We start from the raw sequence: 17,938 nt of genomic DNA, 5'->3' as shown, positions 1-17,938 counted from the left end.
AATCGAGCAGGAGTTTAAGTAGAAGAAGTGAGACTTTGGATCTGCAAATCCGAAGACCAAAGGAAAAATACAAGGCGGGGTGAACCAAGACAACCCGTCGAAACCACAAGAAAATAACAACACCACAAATTCAAAGAAGGACACATGAAAGAGGTGTGAGTTCCATAAGAGCCCCACTCACAACACAAGTGAGTGTCTAACCAAGTAGTCTCTAGTGGTCGAGCTGAAGGCTTCAAAATCAGATGCATGTTCCGACCCTGAGTCAGAACCAGACAATGGGAATGGAAAAGGGAATCATATCATTGATGCAGAGCCCAACATCACTGTTTCCATCACAAAGATCCAGATGAATGAACCCGAAGATCCAGAGGAGGGGGAGCATCCTTTCCACTCATAGATGTGGGTGAAGGGTTTGCTACTGCAATTCATTGTCGACATTGGCAGCCAAAAGAACCTCATTTCAGTAGAGGTAGTGAAGCAGTTGGACCTACTGACTACACCACACCCACAACCATACAGTATTGGGTGGCTTCACGAAGGACAAGATCTCTGAGTTCCCTAGAAGTGTTGCCTTCCCCACAGCATCAAACCCTTCATAGACGAGGTATTGTATGATGTTGAACCTCTAGATGTTTGTGATGTATTATTATGCCAGCCATACTTGTGGAGGTGACATGCTGTGTATGAGTCAAGGCCTCGCGTTGTCATTATTTCTTTGTGTAATTCATTATACAGGATACCAGAGGTAGCCCCACCTATCACCACCTCTTTGATGACTGCTAGGAAATGCAGCAAGCTCATCTCACAGACTAGAAAATTTATTTTCTGTCTGGTTCACTCCTAAAGTAAGGGGAAGAGCGTCGCCTGTTAGGTCCCTATAATATTAGTGATCCCCCCATTACTATTGTTGTTGTATCCCTTATTGTTATTATTGTGCCCCTATTATCCCCATATTGTTATTATTATGCCCCATAGAATCCCTCTATTATTATTTTTGTGCCTTTATATTATTATTGTTAGGTCAGTTTGGTTATATTGTGACCCCGTAGACTCCTATATATAGAAAGGAGGTTTTTTCATTTGAATGATCTAAGAATTTTTCATTTGTATAATGTAAAGGAGGTTTCCCCATCGAAGAGACTTATTTCTAAGGTGTTGATCAATCTTTTCTATCTTTTTGTGAGCTGGTTCCATAACATTTGGTATCAGAGCTTTGGATTCTAGGGTTTCACTGCTCCAAACAGGTCATCGTGCTATTTTCACTATAACTTGTTTTCTGCAATGTTTTAGAAGCTAAAAAAAAAACCTATTTGGGCCGAAATAGTTCTGAACTTTGGGTCCAAATTTTAGAGCTTTTCTCGCTATATTTTCAGAGATATGATCTACGGAATTCAGCGTTTTTGGAGACTCCCAAATTACATTCCAAACAGGTGACTTTGGGAAAATCATCATAACTTTTGTTTTGAGCATTAGATTGAAATCTCATAAGAAGTTTCAGAAAGGGGATGGCCTCTAGTTTTCTATGTATCATTTTCAGGTACTAAGGTCGAAACAGTGACACGTGGCACGTTGTACAAGTTCGCTCTACTGAATTAGTCTATAATCAGGTCACCGTGGGAGATTTGGCATAACTCTTCCTTGGAGAATCCAATTTTGATCAGACTGGTGGCATTGGAAAGAGCACACAGAGGGATATTGCAGGTCACAATTTCAGAACTGGGAGATCCAAAATTACAGAGGTACATCAGATTTGATATCGAGCTCCTACAAGTGAAAAAAGGTGTATATTTTTTAAATTTCTGCATAAGCTTGGTTTGAAAAATTAGTTTGAAGGAATTCAAAGGGAATAGTGAAGCATTATTATCGGTAATTGATGCCCCGAAGAAAGAAAATGGAAACACCTAGTAAGCAACTTGAAAGCTCTAGCATGACTCATGAAGAAGAGGAAGAAATGCAACATGATATATCAATATTATGAAACCAAGTGCAACAAATTTCACTCCCACAAAAGGTAACAGAAAATAAGATGGATGGTTTAAAGAAAGATGTAGAAGCTAATATAAATGGTTTAAAGAAAGGTGTAGAAGCTAAGATGGATGGTTTAAAGAAAGGTGTAGAAGCTAAGATGAATGACTTGGAAGCTAAGATGGACGGCGTGGAAACTAAGATGGACGACGTGGAAGCTAAGTTGGATGGAATGAACTCTAAGATGGAAGATAAGATGAATGGCATGGATGCTAAGATGAATGGCATGGATGCTAAGATGAATGGCATAGACGATAAGATGGAAGAATTGAAGATAAGTTTGAAGAAGTTGCTACAAGAAATAGTCACTAATGGTGGAAGGGTAGTAAAGGAAACTCATGATGAGAAAAAAATAAATGTTAATCATGGTTTCATAGACTCTAATGTTGGATTGAAGACCCACCATGTTCCAAAATTCGACATGAGGAAATTTGATGGCATGCATCCCAGAACATGGATACTACAGATGGAGAAATTTTCCGATCTCCATAATGTGCAAAACACACAAAAGATACGTATTGCAACTTTATATTTGGAACCAAACCAGTTTGTATGGTATCGATGGCTTTGCTCTTGTAAACAAATTGTCACTTGGCCAATTTTTACAGAAGAAACGATAGCACATTATGAGGATACAAAAAGAAACACCTTTTTTAGCCAATTGATAAATCTCAAACAAAAGGGTTCAATGATGGAGCACATTGAGGACTTCCAAAAATTGAACATAAGGGTAAAAGATATTCCAGAGGAGCATAGGATTGATGTGTTCCTAGGGACATTAAAGGATAATATCCAACATGAGGTTCACCTTTGGGAACTTGATTCATTGGAGAAGGCATTCAGGTTAGCAAGAAAAATGGAAAGCAAAATTATGGCAACCAAGAAGCCTACCACTCACAATTATAAAGATGGAAGTGTTGTTGACCCTAACCTTCCACAACCTACAAGGTTGACACCACAACAATTGGAAGCGAAAAGAGCAAAAGGGCTTTGTTACAGTTGTGATAGCAAATACACTAAAGGTCATAAGTGTGCTGAGAAGAAATTATTCTACAAAGATTGTGAAGAGGAGGAAGAAAAGGAACAATAAATGTCAAAAGAAGAGGATATACTCCAAGAACAAGCCCTAGATAAAGAAGAAATGAATCCGAACATTACCTTTTTATTCTTGATATGTCCTTCTATCTTGATAGTTTGAGGAGTGTTAATTCTAGCCAATGCATTACAAGATATAGTGTTGATTGATTTGGGAAGTACCCATAATTTTATTCATTGTAAGATAGAAAAGGAATTGAATTGCTTCCTATATCCAACACCAGAGTGTCAAGTGATGGTTGCAAGTGGAGGAACCATAAATTTCTCTGGAAAGTGCCATAATATCAAGTTATCCATGGGAGAATATGTATTGAATAGCCCAGTGGTTTCCATTCCAATGGGTGGTGCTGATGTTGTACTAGGAGTCCAATGGCTACAATCCTTGGGTACAATAGCTTTTTATTTTCAAGAACTTTTCATGAAAGTTTCTGCGGAAGGAAAGGAAGTTGAATTAAGGCGTATTGTAGGGAAATTAGGAAAGATAGTCAGCTCTAACGGTATGAAAAAGATTCTAAAGAAGGAACAACGAGGTGTAATGGCACAATTATGTTTGCAAAAGGTTCCTACATCGAAATCATCTATTTCTCCATATCTCTAAAAATTCTTGGACAATCATTCCAAGGTATTTGAGACTCCCAAAGGTCTCCCACCTATTTTTGATCATGATCATGATATTCATTTGATTCCAGGAAGTGTTCCTCCAAACATCAGGCCGTATAGATATCCCTATGCCCAAAAGAGTGAAATTGAACGTATGGTTGCAGAAATGCTAGAGGCTGGTATAATTCAACCTAGTCAAAGTTCTTTCTCTGCTCCAATAGTATTAGTTCGCAAGAAGGATGGATCATGGTGCATGTGTCCAAATTATAGGGAGCTCAAAAAGCTCACTATTAAAGATAAATTTTCCATTCCTGTCATTGATGAATTATTGGATGAATTGCATGGATCAATTTACTTCACCAAGTTGGATCTTCGTTCAGGATATCATCAAATCCGAATGAAGACTGAAGACATTCCAAAAACAACATTTAAAACTCATGAGGGTCATTATGAATTTTTGGTCATGCCTTTTGGCCTTACTAATGCACCTTCTACATTTCAAGGTTTGATGAATTCCATTTTCAAACCCTTCCTTAGAAAATATGTGTTAGTATTTTTTGATGATATACTAATCTATAGCAAGTCTTGGAAGGATCATGTCCAACATGCTGACATAGTGCTCAAACTATTGGAGGAGAAACAATTATATGCAAAAATCTCGAAATGTTTCTTTGGAGTACAAGAGGTGGAATATCTGGGTCATATTGTATCTCATGAAGGTGTTAAGGTAGACCCTAGCAAAGTTAAAACCATTAAGGAATGGAAAATCCCCACGTCCATAAAGCATCTACGAGGATTTCTCGGGTTGACAGGGTATTATCGCAAGTTTGTTAAGAATTATGGGAGAATAGCAGCACCTCTAACAGCATTATTGAAGAAAGATGCATTTTCATGGACTCTAGAAGCAACAAAGGCATTTGAACATCTTAAAGAGGCAACGCGCCAAGTGCCAGTCTTAGCTACACTAGACTTCACAAAAACCTTTATTGTGGAATGTGATGCCTCAGGAAATGAAATCGGTGTTGTTTTAATGCAATAAGAAAGACCCATTGCTTTTGAAAGTCGTCCGATCAAAGGAAAGTATTTACACAAAGCTATTTATGAGAAGGAAATGTTGGCAATACTACATGCACTTAATAAATGGAAACTCTACCTAATGGGAAGACACTTCAAGGTAAAAATAGATCATGATAGTCTTAAATACTTTTTAGAACAAAAATTATCTTCAAAAGAGTAGCACAAATGGGTCACAAAGATGTTGGGTTATGACTTTGAAATCATCTACAAAAAAGGGAAGCAAAATGTTGTAGAAGATGCACTCTCAAGAAAGGATGAGGATGTGGAAGCATTTCTTTGCGCTATTTCTATTATCCAACCAGATTGGATAAACGAAGCATGGGATGAATGGAAGAATGACGAGGAAGTGTGGTAACTCATTCAAAATATACAACATGATCCCAGTACATTTGATACATTTATCTGGTACAAGGATTGGGTATACCTATGTAAGAATTTAGAATTCCCAACTCAAACAAAAGATTCTTAGGGAATTTCACACCTCTCCCTTAGGAGGGCACTTAGGATTTCTAAAAACCCACCACAAGGTTAAGAAGGATTTTTTTTGGGATGGAATTAAATTGGATATTTAAAAGTTTGTGGCGGAATGTTTGGTTTGCCAACAAAATAAAGTTGAAACAATTAAGACTACAGGACAATTACAACCTTTATCCATTCCAAGCCAACATTTGTAGGAGGTTTCAATGGATTTCATCATAGGTTTACCCAAGTCCAAAGGAAAGAGTGTTATCATGGTGGTAGTGGACAGACTTACCAAGTATGCACACTTTTGTACATTATCTCATCCATTTTAGGCGAGTACAGTTTCTACTGCATTTATGGAAACAATTCAAAAGATACATGGAAACCCTAAGATTATTGTAAGTGACAAAGATCCCATTTTCACTGGAAATTTTTGGAAAAAATTATTTTCTTGTCTTGGTACTCAATTAGCTCATAGCTCATCTTATCATCCTCAATCTGATGGGCAAACTGAGATAGTAAACAAATGTTTGGAAGGATATCTTCGTTGCTTTGTATCTGATAAACAGACACAATGGATCAAATGGTTGCCTCTAGCTGAATGGTGGTATAACACTTCCTTCCATACTTCAGAAAAAATGACCCCATTTATGGCACTTTATGGATATCATCCACCATTCATCACATCATATTTAAGAGAAACTTCTAAGGTTGAAGCAGTGGTAGATCACATCGAGCATCAGTAACAAGTTCTCCAACTCTTAAAGGATAACCTCACCTTGGCACAAAATAGAATGAAAAGGTAGGCAGATCAACATCACAACGAAAGAAGTTTTGATGTAGGTGATTGTGTATTCCTACGGCTACAACCATATAAACAAATTTCCCTCAAGAAAGCTAAGAAGGATAACAAATTATCACCAAAGTATTATGGTCCGTACAGGGTGTTGCAAAAGATAGGTACTATGGCATATAAATTGGAGCTTCCTACAGCTTCTCGAGTGCACCCAGTTTTCCATGTTTCATGCTTAAAGAAGGTTATAGGTGACAAGCTTCCAATTCAGACAATATTTCTAGAACTTGATGAGGAAGGAAAAATCATATTGGAACCTGAAGCAGTCAAAGAAACAAGAACTCGACAGCTATGAAATATATCAATTTCAGAGTATCTCATCAAGTGGAAGAACTTACCCATTGAAGATTCCACATGGGAGGATGAGAATTTTATACAGAAGCATCCAGAACTACTCAAGCATTGAGGACAACACTTTTTTGAAGGAGAGGGGCATGTTAGGTCCCTATAATATTAGTGATCCCCCCATTACTATTTTCATTGTATCCCTTATTGTTATTATTGTGCCCCTATTGTCCCCATATTATTATTATTGTGCCCCATAGAATCCCTCTTTTGTTATTTTTGTGCCTTTATATTATTATTGTTAGGTCGGCTTGGTTATATTGTGACCCTGTAGACTCCTATATATAGAAAGGAGGTTTTTCCATTTGAATGATCTAAGAATTGTTTATTTGTGTAATGTAAAAGAGGTTTCCCCCTCGAAGAGGCTTATTTCTAAGGCGTTGATCTATCTTTTCTATCTTTTGTGAGCTGGTTTCATAACATCGCCACATCCATGACCCTCGCAAAGGGTTCCTCCACGCAGCAACAACAACAACATAGGGATACGGTCATGAAAGAAGAAAGGAACAACTTCTCCTCACCCCACAGGGATACCACACAAGTTTCAGGTGGACAACAAAGTCTAGTTGCATCGGTAGAAATAACGCCTTACAAGAACCCATCAAAAGCTCAGACCACTCCGACATGGTCCTTAAATCGTTACCAAGGCTGTGAGAAATAATGCTTTGGAGCACAAAATTCCTCCATTCCTTCGCTTGCACCGAGCGTTCAATGTGGAATTCCCTCAACCATGCTTCCCACCATTACTGGACACATCAGAGATTGTAGAACAACTCACAAGGGACCAAGTTCAGCAGATGGAGGAACTCAATGCAATGGGGACCATTACTTCCTAAGGGGGGAGGAATGATCCAGGTGGACGTTGGTGGCCACCCACCTATCCCACTTGGACCCCCACAACTGTCTCTTTCATTTTTTTAGTTTCCGTAATTGTAGCACAATTTACTATTTTTAGCAGTTTTTTTAGGTCCTGAACTTCCGGAGCCATTTTGAGGCCCTAAACGACGTTTTTTGGGGAAAATGGGAGCAACATGGGTCATGCACTGACGTTTCTGTTCCCAAAGTTGTATTCCTTGGAAATATCTTTCTAACGAGCTATTGTGCATGTCAAACGGAGATCATATGCCAAAGTTAAGACCCCAGGAATTTGGTGTACCAATTTACCCAAAATGGGGCCCACAGTTTAGCGTTTCATCTCCTAGGGTTAGGATTTTGGATGTTTAGTGTTTTCCATTATTTCTAAACAATAAATAGGCCTTCAAGCCTCATTGTAACACAATTTAGAGGCATGTAGCCACCACACCTCTTCTAAGAGATAAGCTACCATCGCCCTAGCTGGTTTATTTCCATTTCTGTTTGTAAGCATATTTCAGTATTTTATATTAATGAAATGAAGTATTGTTTCCGCTGCATCTTTGTGGTTATGGTTATCTCTATAATTTGTTGTGTGCCTATTTAAATCCGAATCATCTATCTTATGACTTAATCCTAGTCGTTCATCACGAGCATATCTCGTCCATTGATCTTCTAGATCCAACGGCTACTGTGCATCAACACTTCCATTCTTTGCTCTTCTTTTCACTTGGGTTTTTACGCCAATTCTTTAATGTTATTATGTGGTTTTGCTTCCTTCAGGTTTCTGGTCCTTCGTCGTTCTGCCACAACTCTCTCCTAAATTTAACTCCATTCGTGCCTTTATGTTCCTCCACCTTCTCTGTAACACTAAAGGCTTTCTTCTGTACTGTCCATGTATACAAAGGCATAACACTTCTATATGGTTCTCTCCTCAAACCTCTAGTTGACAAACAATTCTACCCAACACTTCTCTTGCTGGAATTGTTGTCTCTAAGACAACTCTACCCACAATCGCAACTGTGGAGCTGCCTCAACAACTTCTACCCAACACTCCAGCTGGAAGTTATTCTGTTAGGCTTCTTTATATTTCGCCTCCGTTCTGCACCTGCAACATAAGTTACGCAGAAACACTCTAGCCACACACACATTATAACTCAATTACACAGTACACATTGAACAAACTCTGAATCAAGTTATTTGTATTAATAAACGAGTATTTACACAAGAGTCTCTCTCTGGCCTGATTTTCTGGTCAGAGGCCATTCTTCTCCCGCTTGTAGGCTTACAATCTGACTCTTTGACTCACTAGCTACTCTCTAGCTATTTCTCTAACTACTGACTAACTAACTCGTTCTCGCCTCTTAGGCTTACCTTTATACAAAAAGGTTTTGTTGAACTAATTCTAGTTCAGATCCTTAATCTGCTGAACTAACTCCTCAATATTCTCTAAGTCCACTTTTAAATCCTACTTATCCCTAAGAGTCCTCTCTAGTTCCTTGAATCATGAGGCCAATAAGAGTTACAATTGATTTCTAACTCTGTCATCGTCATTAACCAATCATGTTCTCCCACACTTGAGACCATTTACAAATATCCTCATGCTTATCTAATTAATTCCTACTTTAACCACTCAAAACATTAATAATTACATACATAGGAATCCAACTTCCTTGAAAACACAAGACCCCCTATGTCTACTAAAATACAATGATAGTTTCGAGCTAATGCTCCTACATCAGACTCTGAAAGTATAAAACATTCATGATCGCATGATCATGTGTCTTCATGTGTTGATAGGCAACCTCCAGGGTCCCAAACTTTAGTTTGTAGTTGTCTGAATGCTTTGCACCTTTGTTGTTGTTGTATGTCACCTGTCTCCTATTTCATCTTCCTTTCCTTGTCAATCAGTTTCAAGTTCTGATTGATCATTCTTCCTGGTGCTGTTAACCTCATCCATATGGACTGCTTCATCATTAATTGCCATAACTCTTCAATCTCAATATCTAGCATATCTTTGGGTTGGTCCATATTCTACCATTCACTGTTACTTCTTTCTCTCTGCTTCAGGTTGTTGCTGCTGTCCACTAACTCTTCAAATTGTTGTTTATTATCTTCTCTTTGAAGTTGTCAGATTCTTACTGCCACCCTTTCATCCTTACCATCTTTCATGATTATCTCTTTCTGCATTGAATCCTGAATTTTCAGCATTCTCTCTGGTAATCTAACATCTCTATTCCATGGATTAAATACTTCCACATAATATTCTTCTTTCATTTTTATTTGTCTTCTCATTTGTGCCAAATTTTCTCCAGCATCTGCAACTAAACCTGCACTCACAAAACAATTATTAAAATAGAAAACATAAGGCCTCAGTGCCTCTTCTTCCTTTGGAAACACATCAGTATGTTTCTCTTTTTTCTCAAAATAATTCATGAGACTATCAGCTAGTCTCTCCTCCATACCATCTTCTTCAATGATATCTCTCTACTCTGGTTCACAGTAATGAACTCCTCCTTCTATAATGTCAATTTGCTGAACTTCCATTACCATCTCTTTCTTCTTATGATTGTCATTCATGATAATTTTTTGTCTTCCTTCTTCAACAGTCTATCTTGATTATATATCTTCTGTTTTTCCAACTCCCTTCTTTGAAAGTCTAATTTTCCATATAACTTGATAATTTCAATTGGAGTAGAATTTGGAAATTTCACACAATTTTCCATACCTTCCTTTGTTATTTCAAATGATGCTTTAGACCCAGGAATTCCTATGACCACTTTGGTCAAACCCTTCATAAGCTAAGGTTAAGGTCCTTCATTTTATCTTCAACCAGAAACATTTCATTAGACTTCCCATAGTCTAACCCTTCATTAGTCTCCCTATCAGAACTTTATAACTTAACTCTTCATTAAACTCAATAGAGTATACCTTCGAGGGTTTCAACTTGCGATATGCAACAATCTTCACCATCGTTGATTTCTTTCACCCATATCAATGGCTATTGCACTATCGCATCAAATCATTATGTGCCTCCTTTGCCTCTCGCATGCGATATGCGATTACAACTGGACTTGAAATAAAATTTAACTGCGCCTATTGTAGAATTTTTCTACAAATCAGCTAGCTTTGATACCATGTAGAAATTCCCACCTGTAGATCACCTGATAATGCAATATACTAAAGCAAAATACTTGATCTACTTCTACAACCAATTTAGCGGAAGCTTAATTGAACATGAGCAACATGAATAAGAATACATATAACTAATAAGAAGGAACCAATCACACATAACACCGAAGATATAACCCGGGGAAAGCCTCGGCCTAAAACCCCAACTCTATATTATCATACAAGTGGAAATATAGACAGTATTACAAAAAGAATTAGCTCAAAAGCTATCTTGCTCTCTCTGTAATACCTCTGATGTTCATAGATAGTCAAAGGCCTCTATCTAACCTCTGTTCTGCCCTCCAAGCCTCCTATTTCTTTGCATAATTTTGATTGGGGTCTAGTGCAACCACTTGTGTGAATTTTCCTCTTCACACACTCACTAACCTCTGATCCAACTACGGAGTCCTAAAGGAGATAAATCCTCATCATGGATGAGCTTCCTTTATAGGAAAAATATTCATCCAACTGATAGTACATTGTCCCTTCTTTGATCTCAACTGGATCTCTATCTGAACTAACATGCATGAGTTATCCATGAGTGAATACTCAGTTATATGAAATACAGTAGTTACATGCATGCAATCATTAACTAACTAAACTCTCATTAATTTAACAAACTGTTAAATTAATCTAACTGGACTTGACTAAATTAAACTAAGTCAACTGATTACAACTCAATATTACAAATCATCCTTATCTCTTTAACTGATAGATAATTTCATCAATTAATAGATAAATTGTTTCATGTCCTCACATAGACTTCATGTTTGATTTTTCACAACTAATTAACTCATGGTGAATTAATTAATTTATTTTCAAACAATTGTTAAGTTCAAATTCGAATTTTACTTCCTATTTCTAGTCCAGGGACTCACTAAAATAAGAATCCATCCTGAACTACTAAAAATAGAATGCTATTTTAGCACTTCCATTTTTCATTCCCTGTTGCTCAATCCAGCACTAATACCCAAACTACTATTTATAGTAATGCTATTTTTAGCACTTATATTTTTAGCATTTCTTGTTGCCATTTTCAACACCTATAACCTCTTTGGTTCCACCTTTTCAATTCCTTTATAGTGGCCTTTCTCCACTGTCGATCTTGTCTTCGATCCGACAGCTAATGTCTTTTCCTGATCACCAAACTAGCTGAGGCTTTGTGACCGTTGATCTCGATCTGCTTGACCTGACGATCCAAAACGATGTCGGGTGGGACACTTACGTGAGGTTTAACACCTTTTCGGACCCAATGGGAATTATAAACTCTCAACCTATAAAAGTTTGGGTCCACCTTTACATTTAACGCCCGATCAACTTACGGCCCGATATCTGTTGGATGACGAGGCCATCCTACGGTCCAGATTGATTCCCGCCTTTCTCCTTCTGCCAATACTTAGATTGAATCTCCATTGTTCATTTCTTAGCTCTATCTTATGACTAAATCCTAGCCACTCATCACGAACAAATCTCATCCATTGATCTTCTAGATCCAACAGCTACTGTGCATCAACACTTCCGTTCTTCACTCTTCTTTTCACTTGGGTTTTTATGCCAATTCTTTAATGTTCTTTTGTGGTTTCGCTTCCTTCAAGGTTCTGGTCCTTCGTCGTTCCGCCACAACTCTATCCTTATTTTAACTCCATTTGTGCCTTTATGTTCCTCCACCTTCTCTGTAACAATAAAGGCTTTCTTATGTACTATCCATGTATACAAAGCCGTAACACTTCTCTATTATTCTTTCCTTGAACCTCTAGTTGACAAACAATTCTACCCAACACTTCTCTTGCTGGAATTGTTGTCTCTAAGACAACTCTACCCACAATCGCAACTGTGGAGTTGCCTCAACAACTTCTACCCAACACTCCAACTGGAATTTGTTCTGTTACGCTTCTCTGTATTTCGCCTTTGTTCTGCACCTGCAACATAAGTTACGCAAAAACACTCTAGCCACACACAGATTATAATTCAATTACACAGTACACATTGTACAAACTCTAAATTGATTTATTTGTATTAATAAACAAGTATTCACACAAGAGTCTCTCTCTAGCCTGATTTTCTGGTCAGTGGCCTTTCTTCTCTTGCTCTTAGGCTTACAATCTAACTCTTTGACTCACTACCTACTCTCTAGCTATTTCTCTAACTACTAACTGACTAACTCGTTCTCACCTTTTAGGTTTACATTTATACAAAAAGATTCTGTTGAACTAATTCTAGTTCAGATCCTTAATTTGTTGAACTAACTCCTCAATATTCTCTAAGTCCACTTTTAACTCCTACTTATCCCTAAGAGTCCTCTCTAGTTCCTCAAATCATGAGGCCAATAAGAGTTACAATTGATTTCTAACTCTCTCGTCATCATTAACCACTCATGTTCTCCCACACTTGAGACCATTTACAAATATCCTCACACTTATCTAATTAATTTCTAATTTAACCACTCAAAACATTAATAATTACATACATAGGAATCCAACTTCCTTGAAAACACAAGACCCCTTATGTCTACTAAAATACAATGATAGTTTCGAGCTAATTCTCCTACATCACATACCAAGCCAAGTTAACTGAGTTGTTTTGATTTGGGAACAAGGGTATATTGATGCACAAGTAATATAACTGTCAGATTTTTAGTTTCATCTCTAGTGTTGCTCTGCCACTAGCAGGCTTGGACAATACCCTAGTGTAGTCACGTAGGAACACAAGCATCGTTCTGTTGCTAGCAAGCCTGGTGAGTACCCTGACGGAGTTACTTGCATCGCCTCGCTATGCAGGAATCCTTTCTCTTCTTTTGCCTTTATTTTATTTTTCATTTTTCATTTTTTTATTTTTAGAGAACTGTGCATAGGCACTTATTTATTTCAAGAGGCAGAAGAGGGATCCTGACTTATTGAGAGAAGAAGAAGTTTTCCCTTCATAGAAGTATGTTATATATACCGCTGACATACTTGTTAAGGTCCCCCCCCCCAGTTTACTCTACTTGACTGAGCTAACAAGGGTTAACCGAATTATATAAAAATCGAATATTGTAGGTGGTACTAGTTAAAAGTGCAAGCATTGTGTTTTCACCATGACTCACTCTAAACAGAATGTATTTTCAATTAGGGTATCATCGACTAAAAACAATAAGCTCTTCATAAAAAGACAGGGCAACAGATAACCAATCGTTGATAGCTATAAAATTCCTCTTGTACTTCACCTTGCCTGACTCAAGAGACAAACATGGTTTCATGTGAGATAAACCTATGGGTGCATAACAAGCAAAAAAACAAACAAACAAATAACAAAAATAAGAAAAACAAGTAATAAAATAAAAACATGCAAGCAAAGGAAACAAGAAAGAAAGGAAACATGAAAGAAAACACTACTCCTACTCATATGCTAAATAGTGCATGGGCCTACTCACGTGAAGTGATATTTCTAATGCAACCATTGACGCATTGGTTGACCCATGTTGGTGAAGGAATGGTTGAAAAGAAATATATACAGGTAAACCAATGCACAAGAAAGATAAGACAGTAAAAACCAACATGCTCGAAGTTTGAATGTGTCCATAGAAAAGAAAAGAGTAAAAGCACAAGGAAAACATTCTATAGATGTACCATGGTGTTGCAACACAGTGTGCACAAACGATGAGTATGTACACTCTTTTGACCGTGACAAACAAGAAAACATGAAAAAGGAAGGAAAAATTCACTTAGCGAGAGGGCTCGTTGTGTATGATTCCTCCAATGCATGAGCGATGGTGTCATGTGATTGAAGTGGAGGATGTGAAATCTGCAAATGAGATTGATCTTCAATGCAGAAGGGATAGTGATGATGAGCCTGGGGTGTTTAAATAGATTTTTGATTTGAAGTCGAACCAACCTTAAGATCGCTAGGACCTGACATAACCATCAACTCGGGCTAAAGTGCCTCAACAACTTGAGGTGTTTCCACTTCATCATCAAGTAGATCACCTTGTCATATAACAGCCTCATGGGGTCTATCCCTGCACAGCTAGGAATGCTCGCTAACTTGACAAGCTTGGATCTTTCAAGTAACAAGCTTACTGGGTTTTTGCCATGGGATTTGCGTACACATTCTCTTCTTTGGCTTCTTGATGTTTCAGCAAATAATTTTCCTAGAAGCCTATGCAAAGGAAGAAGCCTTTATGCGTTGGTTATATTTTCAAACAATTTCAATGGGAGCTTGGAGTCCTTAGACTCTTGCAACAATCTACTATACACATATCTCTATCAAAATCAACTAAGTTGTGAGGTTAATTTGACGTTATGGAACTATCAAATACCTGTAGAATTGAATATTGATACAAATATGCTTGAAGGCCACATTCCCACAGAGATTGGTGGCACAAATGAGCTGAAACAGTCAGAGATGTAAAACAATTCGTTCAGTGGAATCATTCCTCCAAATATCAGAAAATTGGGGAATCTCATTGTTTTACAGTTGTCCAACAATGGGTTCAGTGGAATCATTCCTCCCCATATCAGAAAGCTAAGGAATCTCCTTGTTTTAGAGATTTCCAATAATCGGTTCAGTGGAATCATTCCTCAACATATTGGACAACTTAGTAATCTCATTATTTTTAATGCAAGCAATAACAAACTATGGGGGGCTCTTCCTGCCAAGCTTATATGCTTGAGTTTAGTCAATAGCATCCTGCTTGATCATAATTTGTTTTCTGGGGAAATTCAGAAAGGGAATATGCCATTGGCACAGCTTATTATACTCAATATTTCTAACAACAGGTTAACAAGCGAAATTCCAGCATGCTTAGGCTCTATGTCAAATTTAGAGAGTCTACACCTATCAAACAATCTACTTGTGGGGGGAATTCATCCTAAATTAGAGCAACTGAGATTAGGCACATTTGATGCATCTGGAAACCACTTGTCTGGCTCAATTCCAAGAATTTACAAGGGTTTTCCCTATAAAGAGTTTTCTTGGCAATCTAGACCTATGTGGTGATCCAACTTTCCAGTATAGGTTAAGATCATGTTCTTCAAAGAAGAGATATTTACATCATTATTTGCCGATAATTCTAGCAGTAATTATGATGCTAGCCATGAAAATTATAATGTTTTTCTGTTTCATTACGAATAGTAGAGTGAGAACTTTATTTGTGGGAAAGCCAAGCAACTCAATGTTGGGATGGGAAGTGACATATTTTCAATCTGGCGTGGAACTGAACGAGGCATACATCCTGCAATAGTTGACGAAGGAGAATGTGATTGGATCTGGAGGATATGGAAAAGTGTACAAGGTAACTCTCCAAAATGGGCAAGAGGCGGCTGTGAAGAATATTATGAAGAAGAAAAAATAATTTGAAGTAGAAGTTGAGACCCTGGGTTTGATCAGACATTCCAACATCTTAAAACTCCTGTGTTGTATGTCAAATGCCAACTTGGATTTTAAGTTATTGATATATGAATACATACAAAATAGAAGTCTGTTTGAGTGCCTTCATGGATGATTAGAATCAATGGCACCATTGGAGTGTCAAGTGCGGCAAAAGATTGCAGTTGGTGTAGCTCGTGGGTTGTTCTATTTGCATAATGATTGTAGGCCTCCAATTTTGCATAGAGATGTGAAATCGAGTAATATATTGCTGGACTCGGAGTTTGGAGCCAAGATTGCCGATTTTGGTGTAGCCAAGAGAATCTTATCTCTTCAACATCCGTTAGAGTGTGGGTGGGATGGTTTGACAATTTCTGGTTTCACCGGTTCTCATGGTTACATTGCCCCAGGTAAAGTATAGTGTGTTATTCCAAAAAACCTATCAATTCAATTCAATGTCTATTTTCATACATGTAGTGCAACTAATATAAGTAATTATTGATTGCTCAAACAATATAAGCAAGCATGAGAGCTCATACATCATCGGTATTGGTTTTCATGTGTAGAGTACTGCATGGGCATGAAGCTAAATGAAAAGAGCGATGTATACAACTTTGGGGTGGTGATTCTGGAGCTTGTAACTAGAAAGAGAGCGACAGGCAAAATGGAATATGGAGTAAGTCTTGATATTGTGTGATGGATCCACATCAAAATAATGATCAGAGAGCGGGAGGAGTGGGGAGTGGTTCTGTAGCAAGAGGAGGAGCAAGGGATATTGGACTGCTGAATTCTACAAAATGAAGATGGTAGTAGTTGCTATAGAGATAAAATGTTGGGTATGCTGCAAATTGGGTTAATGTGTACAAGCATGCTACCAAATCCGCGACCATCCATGAGACAAGTGCTAGAGATGTTGCAGTCCATATGAAGATGTGATGGGCACTTATACACAACAATAATTTTTAATCTTTTTCTTTCCCTACAATGGAACTCTTTTGCACTTCGCAGATATTGGTTGGTTTTTGAGATTAAAACCCTATGGCTCCACTCCATGGGAGCATTTGTAAATTTAATTACAACTGGTAAGTTCATGTCGGTATTAGTTTTCATGTCATATTTTCCCAAGGGGTGTTATGGGAGCTAGAGATTTTTATCTATATTTTGATCTTTCCACTATGATTTGGTGGACTTGGAGAAGTGATTTCACCTACAACGATTGTAATGGTCTCCAACAACTCTTCTTTTAAATCTAATAGACAATACTATGGCTTAAAATTTTGAATGATTTTTTGTTAAGTAAGATAGATACTCTAAAAAAAATGCAGTGTGGACTGGATAAAATCTTACTCCAAAAGAAAACAAAGACCCGATCGTGCATGCATCATCTTAAATCTATCTATCTCCGCGATTTACAATTAACTTTATACAAAGACTCCACAACAACAAATATTAAGGCCATGGTGTTAAGCACAAAGATTAGAACAACCACTTAATTTGTATCCGATGAACTTCATATAGGCAATAAGAGAACGGTGAACCTATCGGTATGATAAAATTGTATATTCAACGTATTTGCACAAGTTTGAGTTTCGGTACGGGGAATTTGTATCTGGCACTGCTACAACTTGTAGGAAGTAGCAATAATATAATATATATTAAAAATAAAAATAAAATACTTTATGTTAGAAAATTATATACTATGGAGCAATGGAACACATAAAATATTGCAGAAATATAAACACAGAAAACTCATAAAACAAGAGAGACACAGATATACGTGGTTCACCCAGTTTGGGCTACGTCCACCCAAAATAGCCAGTCCTTCCTTTCTATTATCCAGCAAAATGAAGAGACACAACCTATAGCAGATCTGTTGTAATATCCTCTGTTTTCTCTCACAGTCTCACCTCTCTATTTCTCGCTCAGAGAATACACATCTATTACACAGACTCAATACAATGCACTCCTACAAAGAGAGGGGTTGCCTTCTAGGGAAAAAAACCCTAAAATAAACATAAGTTCTACCATCAGATCATCCGCCTAATGAATGGCCCAGATTGACTAGAAATTACTATAATTTTACAAGGCAACTTACATCTGTTCTTAGCTTCGGGG

General features: G+C 37.6%; 1 pseudogene; it reads left to right on the top strand.

Annotated features, from left to right (window-relative positions):
* Positions 1-15,968: 15,968 nt before the first annotated feature.
* LOC149143526 (receptor protein kinase CLAVATA1 pseudogene) lies at positions 15,969-16,520 on the top strand (annotated as a pseudogene).
* Positions 16,521-17,938: the final 1,418 nt, after the last annotated feature.

Source organism: Pinus tabuliformis, chromosome X (genome assembly GCF_031772625.1).
Source record: "Pinus tabuliformis cultivar Carrire ecotype Pingquan chromosome X, CPIR1, whole genome shotgun sequence".
Classification (NCBI taxonomy): Eukaryota; Viridiplantae; Streptophyta; class Pinopsida; order Pinales; family Pinaceae; genus Pinus; species Pinus tabuliformis.
The sequence above is the reverse complement of the archived record's forward strand: the minus strand, read 5'-3'. Positions and strand labels throughout refer to the sequence as shown.